Source organism: Myotis davidii, unplaced genomic scaffold, assembly GCF_000327345.1.
Source record: "Myotis davidii unplaced genomic scaffold, ASM32734v1 scaffold1773, whole genome shotgun sequence".
NCBI lineage: Eukaryota > Metazoa > Chordata > Mammalia > Chiroptera > Vespertilionidae > Myotis > Myotis davidii.
Genome location: NW_006284099.1, coordinates 201376 through 210438, shown reverse-complemented (window position 1 = coordinate 210438; position 9063 = coordinate 201376). Strand labels below are relative to the sequence as shown.

Sequence of the window (9063 nt, the reverse complement as noted above, 5' to 3'; positions counted from 1 at the left end):
CTGCCCAATCTTGCTTCGCAGACCTGACCACAGCTCTTTGGACCAGTGCTGGGCACATACCCCAACTAAAGTCAATCAGGTTATTCCAAGCACTGGAAATGGGACTCTGAGAGACTGGTCCAGAAAATAGCTCTAGGCATTTAAATAGCGCGGTCATGCAGAAGTCACGTGGAGTCAGGTTGGGAGTCACCAGCATTGTAAACCTGCAAACAAATGACCGAGAGGGAGGGAAGGGATGGGGAAGAAAAGGAAACAAAAGAAATTATGGTGGAGCAGTGAGGCTCTGAGAGAGAGGAAGAAGCTGGTTTGCACAAAGAAGAAATAGAATGGAGTGTATCCAAAGAGAGAAGGAAAGAGAAACAATAACATTTTCCTGTCCTTGGTTATTTAAAGAAGCTGCCTGTTGCTTTTGTTTTAAAATATCCATTTTTTTGGTCATTTTGTGTTTTATTTCTGTATTAGTTAATTTTTTTATTGCAACTAACAGAAACTCAGATTAGTTTATGCAAGAGAGAGAATGCTTTACAAAGATACAAGAGTAGCTTGAAAATTCCCAAGGCAGGAAGAAACTGGGCCTCGTGAAGGAATCAAAGTCTCAAACACCCAGGCAGTCTTCTCTTTCCATATCTAATCTCTGTTTCTCAATACACATTTGCTTCATTCCTTTCTCTCTTACTGCCCATCGATTCTGGCTGCTTCCTGGTCCACAGGGTGAGAAATGATTACCAGCAGCTGCGGAGTTTTCATCTCCACTGTTTAAGAGAACTGTCAAACTGAGACTGGAAAGAGTCTCAGCTCCAAGAGCTGCAGGGAAAAGGCTTCTGTTTGGATCAGATGGCCACTCCCAGTCCAATTATCTGTGGCTAGAGAACACAGGCATGTTTACAAACTTGGTGTCTGGAAGACCACACCTGTGTCTCCAGGGTGGTTCCCACGGTCCTCCTAAGAGGTGTCTACTATTGATCATTTTAATTACAAAAATAAGTACATTGGACAATAAAAAATGTTGGTGAGGATATGGAGAAATCAGAGCCCTCATACATTATAAGGGGGAATGTGACTGTTGCAACTGCTTTGAAATCAGTTTGGCAATTCCTCAAATAGTGAAACATAAAGTTACCATATGACCCAGCAATTCCACTCCTAGATGTATACTCAAAAGAATTGGAAACATATGTCCACATAAATGCTTGTACACAAATGTTCATAGCACCGTTATTCATAATAGCCCCAAAGTGGAGACAACTCAAATGTTTGTCAGTTTGAATACATAAACAAAATGTGATGTCTCCGTACAATTGAATATTATTCAGCCATAAAAAAGAATGAAGTATTGATACATGCTACAACATGGATAAATCTTGAAAACTGCTAAGTAAAAGAAGCCAATATAAAAAGCCACATATTTTGTCATCTCATTTATATGAGATGTTCAGAAGAGGCAAATCTATAGAGACAAGAAGCAGCTGCCAGGGGCTGGGAGAGAAAGGACGGGGAATGACTGCTAAGAGGCATGGAGATACTTATGGGATGAAAAAAATATTCTAGAACATTCAATAGCTAGGTATTGGTGATGGTTGTACAACTTTGTGAATACACCAAACACCAATGAATTGTACACTTTAAAGGGGTGAAATATTTGGCATGTGAATAATATCTCAATAAAATAATTACAAGAGAAAAATTTAATAAAATAGACCTTTAAAAACAATACATGCTATTCTAAAAAAAATCTAAACAATAAAAAACTCCATAAAGTAAAAAAAATGGAAGTAGTTTTCTGATCACCTCTAAGGAGTAACCATTGTTTTGTTTTGTTTTTTAATATATTTTATTGATTTTTTACAGAGAGGAAGGGAGAGGGATACAGAGTTAGAAACATCGATGAGAGAGAAACATCGATCAGCTGCCTCCTGCACACTCCCTACGGGGGATGTGCCCGCAACCAAGGTACATGCCCTTGTCCGGAATCAAACCTGGGACCCTTGAGTCTGCAGGCTGACGCCCTATCCACTGAGCCAAACCAATTGGGGCAGGAGTAACCATTGTTAATTGATTGCTGTATGTTCTTCCAGACCTTTTTTTATGCATACAAAATGTATATTCACTCTCTGGAAATAGAGTTGGTGAGTTTTCTTTTCACAAAGATCAAATAGATGGGATCATACGATATGCTGATTTGAAATTTTCTCTGAACCTTGAGCCAGTGCTCTCTATTGTGTTAACCAGAGCCTGTACTCAGTGTTGGGGGGTGGGGCGGTCAGGGTGTTTCAACTTGCTCCTGGACAGGATGCATTTATAGGTAGTCTTCTAAAAGGTATAGTCCTATAAAGAGGGTAGGAGAATTCCTTGCTTTCCAAGAGCCCTTGCCTCTGCAACCCAAGGACTTCTCACACAGCTGCCCTAGTTTTGTCCTTCAAAGTAATCGCCTTGGCTCTCTTTTGTTGCCAGTTTATATTATCTCTAAGCTTCCAACACCCCCTCCTCCCAGAGGCCTTCACCTTTTGCAACATTTTATTTTGCCTGCTTGTGTGATTCAAGGTTTGGTTTCCTTTGTCTTTCCAGTCACATTTGTCTTCCTTCTTTCACAGATTCCTCATAATTCTGGATCTACTGGACTCGCCTCTTCTAGTTTGGTTTTACTATATTTATTTCTTTTAAAATATATCATTTCTGTCATTTTCAAATATTTAGAGTACGGGCAGGATGCTGGAGCATGTACTCAGTTCTCTGCTCTCCTCCATACTGCTTTATGACTTGCCTTTTTCATTCAGCAGTAAATGAGGTATTAGTTAGGGTCTCTTAATTGCAAGCAATGAAAACCTGATTTATTCTAGTGAAAGGAATTTATTGGAAGAAGAATGATATAACTCATAGAATAAAAAAAAACACTGAACAACAGAACCTCAGAAATGACAACAGCCAAGCCAAGTTCTAAGATCTAGGTAGTCAGTTGGACAGGATGCCATTGTTGAAATATTTTCCAGCAACATTTTCCTATCTTTGTGTTATTACACTAAAAAACCCCTCATAGTGCCCTGGCTGCTTTGGCTCAGTGGATAGAGCATTGACCCCGAGGACTGAAGGGTCCCAGATTCGATTCTGGTCAAGGGCACGTACCACGGTTGCAGGTCAATCCCCGGCCCTGGTCGGGGCATGTGCGGGAGGCAATCAATCGATGTGTCTCTCTCACATTGATGTTTCTGTCTGTCTCTTCCTCTCCCACTCTCTCCAAAAATTAATTGGAAAATATCCTCAGGTGAGAATTAACAATAAAAAAGTAACAAACCAACCAACAAACAAATAAACAAAAAACCCCTCATGGATGCTGACAACAGTATGGCAATTACTAGAGGGAAAGGGGATGGGGGAGGTAGAAGAGAGTAAAGGGGGTATAAATGGTGGCGGAAGGAGACTTGACTTAGGGTGGTGAACTCACAATACAGTATACAGATGATGTATTATAGAATTGTACACTTGTTACATATATAATTTTATTAACCAATGTCACCCCAATAAATTCAATAAAAAGTAAAAAACATGTACATATGCATACATATGTGTAACATATAAAGCAAGGATATACAAGTGGAAATCTTCATTTCTACAACCAGTCAGGAGGCTATGACTGGTATATATGATTTCCCTCCCCCACTGCCCATTCTAAATTCTGAGCCCTTGAAGGTCCTACCTATATGGAGTTGCTTTAGTCTTCTACTACCTTTTACTTCCAGACATGGTAGTAGCAGGAAGTGCCCCAGAAAATCCTCTGGTACCATCCGTACTCATCCCTGCCCCATTGGGCAGTAGCAACTGTATTTCCCCTTGATAAATACCATCATCCCAGCCTATTCAGTAATTCCCTCCCTTTTTCTGGCCTAACTCCCCAATGGCATGAGAAGCTTGAAATGACCAGGTGGCTGTTGTCAAATAATACCTCAGGGGAAACATTCCTCTCTTCAGTATTAAAACCTCTAAACTGAGAGAGTTCAGACTCAGAGACAGGAAGCAAAACCTTTACAAGTGATACATTGTGTGTAATTGTGAGACGAATCACTCCTCTTTCCATTCCTTGATTCCTGGATCCATATGTTCTAGCTATGAGATAAAAGCACCACATATTTATCAGTTAGTGTAGAATGGTACCCCAACTTAAAAAGGTGTTGCCTCCCAACTGGTGCTACTACTGCCCTTCCCATTCTATAAGGCTAGTTGCTTTTGGGTGATGGGATATGTGGTAAAACCAATGAACATCAGGTCATTGCATGACTGTTCCTGCTGTAAGATGAGCTCCTTGGTTGGAACAGTGTTCTGTGGAATATCATAATATTGAATGAGGTATTCAATAAGCTCATGGATAGTGAGATTTTCAGAAGCATGGTGGGCAAGGAAGGTAAATCCATTTCCAGAATAATTAGACATTACAGAGATAATAAGTAATTCCTGCTCCACAGGGAAGGGGTATAGTATAATCTATACGCTACTGTATAGCTGGATTGTTCTCTTGAGCCATAATCCCTCATCAGAAACTCATGACAAGCAATCAGGTTTAACAAAATGGTCACTCAGCCAAGACCAATTCAGCTTTATGAGGGGAAGTTGGTCCTTTGTTCATGAGTCTGTTGAGCAAGCCTTGCGTGGCTGGAAAGGGAGTTTGACTGGTATTCATAGGATGGGTCATCTTGTCCACCTTATTACTTAGAGCCTCTGCTGCAGTTCGGGCCTTTGGTGAGTATTCTCAAGTTATATAAACAGTCCCAAACTTGGGTCATTTTCTGTGTATGCATCTTCCCCAGATCTCTATCTATGCCATTGCACCTCCAATCTTGTTCCTTTCCAGTTCCCAACTCTCCAACCAACCATTAGGAATTGAATTGCCTAGATTAGTGTAGATCCACGCTTCTGGCTCTCTCCTTTCTGACAAAGTGCACTATCAGTTTTATTGCTTAAATTTCTGCCCAATGATAAGATGAATCTTCACCACTGTCCTTCCTTAGTGGAAATGTAACACTGTAGATGAGTGGGTAAAAAACTGTAGCAGTTTACTTCTAGCTGGTGACAGCAAACATGTCATGGAACAATCAGTAAACTAGGCCAAATAGTTTTTCTTTATTCCTCTACTAGAGGCCCAGTGCATGAATTCATGCATGGGTGGGGTCTGGCCCACCCGTCCCAATGGGATCGGGGGCAGGGCTGGCCAGGGGGAGGGGCTACGGGCGGTTGGCCTGCTGGCTCCACTCCCTGGTTGAACTCTCGGTTGAGGGGACAATTTGCATATTAGCCTTTTATTAAATAGGATAATTTGGCCATAGGTAATGCATCATGAGCCCATAGGTATGGGATGCAGGGAATGTGAACTACCTGTTCATGCATTTCTCTTGTGCCTCCAGGATCTCTTTGACTGCAATCTTGTATTTACTTCCCTTTCATTACAGAATACTTGTGGGAACAACATATTTTATTGCTTGGTAGATAAGAAATAAAAATGAATGATAAGCGGCTAAGGTTGTGTGCCTAAGGGCGTTGTATGCCTAAAGTCAGGCATTCAGTCTCCACCAGAGCAAAGCAAGATTTGCTACTCAAAAGGAGATCAGTGCTTGATGAAGGGGTGCAGATTTAAACCCCTAAAAATCTCAGTTGTGGGTACCCTATCAGGGCCTTCCATAAGATCCCTTCCCATTGCAGATTAAACTATTTGCTCCAAGAAGGAGATAGGGGAAGAGTCTGGAAGGATTTTGGGTTTTGCGATAGCTGCTATTCCCCTCCCCCAGTCAGCACCCCAGCCTGGGGTGGGGGATTCCTGGAAGAAAATGCAGCAAGAAGTTGAGAATGTCCCTGTCACTACAGTGCCCAGGAAATCCACACTCTCATGATAACTCACACCAGCAATTGTCTCCAGCAATCCATCAAAATTTTGAGTTTAAAGTTCTTACTGGTTTACGTGGCATCTAGCAGAGTCCGCCACAGGGAAGCAAATGCTCAGGTCCCGTGTCTCCCTGAAGCACTCATTTCTCCCCAGGTCATTTGACTTGTGACCTCAGTTCTCTGAAAGGTTCATGAGAAGTCCTTAATTTGCATTCTGTCCAGCTTTTTTCTCACTAGAGCAGGAGTGACAGCTTCCTAGCTCTTTACCTCTCCAAGTTCTTTGGACACTGAAATTTGAATTTCATATAATTTTCACATGTCACAAAATATTATTCTTCTGATGACTTTTTCATCCCTTTAAAAATATAAAGGCCATTGTTAGCTTACAAGCTGTACAAAAGCAGGTAGCAGGCTGGATTTGGCCCACTCATGGTAGTATGCCAACCCTTGACCTAAGGGATTTAGTGCTAGTTCATGGGTGGTCATGTCTTATGGGGAAAGGTCTGCTGAGGTCTCCCAAAAAACATTTCCTTACTCTGAGAGACACATAGAAAAGACAGTTTGGATTCTTCATTTCAATGTTGCATGTCTGAACATGATACACAGAACTTCAGCAGCCATCTTGCAACTCTGTGGGGACTAGCCTGAAGAAAAAGCTAGGAGGCTGAGGATGGCAAAGCAGAAAAATGAAGAGAATCTGGTGTCTTATTGACATTGTTTAGCACCTAAGTTAATAAACACTGGAGCCATCCTACCTCCGAACTTTTTTTATATGAGATAATATAATTTTCTTATCTTTAATTATTATTTCTTATCAAGTTACAGTTTCTGTTAGGCATTCTAACTAAAACAATGACTCAAAAAATTTTTACATCATCAAAATAAAGCATTCTGCTCATTGATAGACACTGTTAAGAGAATGAAAACACAGCCACAGAATGGAAGCAAATATTTGCAAATCATGTATTTGATAAAGAACTTAATCCAGAACTACAGGGAGCTCTCAAAACTCAATAATAAAAAACAAACACAATTAAAATGAAATACAGGTAAAATATTTGAGCAGACAGTTTACCACAGAAGATATATGGATGGCAATAAGCACATAAAAAGATGCTCAACATCATTAATCATTAGGGAAATGCAAATTTAAGCCATAATGAGATACCACTACTCCCTTGTTTAAATTACTAAAATTAAAAGATAAATCAAACCAATTGTTGGAGAATATGGAGGAACTGGAACCCTCATACCCTGCTGGTGGAATATAAAATGACACAGTCACTATGGAAAATAGAGTTACCATATGACCCAGCAGCCCCTCCTCTGGGTATCTACCCAAAATATTTGAAAACATTTATTCTCAAAGATATACAAACCCCTATGTTCAATGCAGCCTTACTCATAGTGGCCTAGACATGGAAACAACCTAAGTGTCCCTCAATAGATGATTAGATAGAAGTGTGGTACAGATACCATGGAATACTACTCGGCCATAAGTAAAGATGAAACACTACCATTTGTGACAACATGGATGGATCTTGAGAATATCATGCTAAGTGAAATAGGTCCTACAGAAAAATCAAGAACCATAAGATTTCACTTATATATGGGACATGAAAACAACAAATGAACTAACAAGAAAAACAAACAAACAATAACTCATAGACACAGATAACAGTATGGTGGTTACAAGAGGGAAGGGGGGTGCGGGTGGAGTGAGGTAGTAAAGGGCAAAAGGGGCCAAATGTATAGCAACAGAAGATTTGATTTTGGGTGGTGGGCACACAATGCAATAGATGATGTGTCATAGAATTATACACTTGAAACCTATATAATTATATTAACCAATGTCACTCCAATATATTTAATTTTAAAAGCATTAACTATATATCTGCCATATTATTGAACCATTCTTCTAGGAATTTACCCAAAAGAATTAAAAGTATTTTTTTCACACAAAGACTTGTACAAGAATGTTTATAGCCTTTTTTTCCCCCAGTTTCCAAAGGCTTTATTGTAAATAAGCTTTAGAAAAGAAAGATTGATCCTATTGCTTCCAGGTCAGTGGAATGAAGAGCTGTGTCCAGGGACACATCCAAGCAGAGCTGAAAGTAACTGGTGATTTGTATACTTCTTAGTCAGAGGTCCAGTCAAAAGCACAAGACTTGTAGTCAATCAATTCTTCAAGCTTAAACCATAGGCTGATTTCTTTCTCAGCACTTTATACTCAATGACTGCTGTGAATGATGTTCCCACCAACTTGAATGCAAAAGCCTTCCTGGTGCCTGGTTTAGAATCTGCTGGATTGGCCTCCCCAAACATCATTCTCCTTGTCTTTACCACATTCAGCCCCTCCCAGACCAAAGCCACCACAGGTCCTGAATTTATGTACTTCACAGCCTGGGGTAGAATGGGCGGTCTTTCAGATCAATGTAGAGCTGCTTCAGGAGTTCTTCAGAGGCCTAAAGAAACTTCATGGCCACGAAATGGAATGCCTTCTCCTTGAAGTGGTTGATGATGTTGCCCATCAGGCCATTCTGCATGCCATCCATCTTGATTGACTAAAGTGTGCTCCATATTGGCCAAGATCTGAGGAGCCAGCCCAGAGTTGGGGGGACTGAGGAGGTTACCTGGAAAGACCACAAGAGCTGGAGGTCTCCCCTATAGCCACGTTTTTTTTTGGCTTTGTTCCCGACTTCCATGCTATTCTGATGCCTATCTGGAATCTTCTTTCTCCCCTCCCCACTCTGGCTTCGGAATTGTGGTCTCTTTCAACACTGATTTTTTCCTTTTGGTCAGATAAAAATATATTCTTCCATAACAAAGATTTAGTATGTAGCATCCTATGACATTTAACAGACACAAATATTTATATCTATAGAATCCTACATACATAGTTACCTATATATGCTATGTATTCTGAGTGTTGTTGTTTTTTAAGAAGCTAAGCCTGAATAGATGGTAATGCCATTAATAGAAATTAAGAATACAGAAAAAGCAACAGGCTTGGGGAGTTCCCTACTGATAGCCACAAGAACACTGAAGATACTGTCTCAGTATCTTCTCAAAGGGTTTTTTCTTTACACCATGGGTCAAAATTCACATGTTAAAGAGAAATAAGTTTTAATTGACAGAAAACTCAGTGTGGGTCAACACTGAGATGTAGTTGCCAAAACTAAGTGTAAGGTTATAGCC

General features: G+C 40.3%; 1 pseudogene; it reads right to left on the bottom strand.

Moving 5' to 3' along the window:
- Positions 1–8002: 8002 nt before the first annotated feature.
- The window catches only part of LOC102756619, a 12898-nt pseudogene continuing 11837 nt past the window's right edge, over positions 8003–9063 (bottom strand).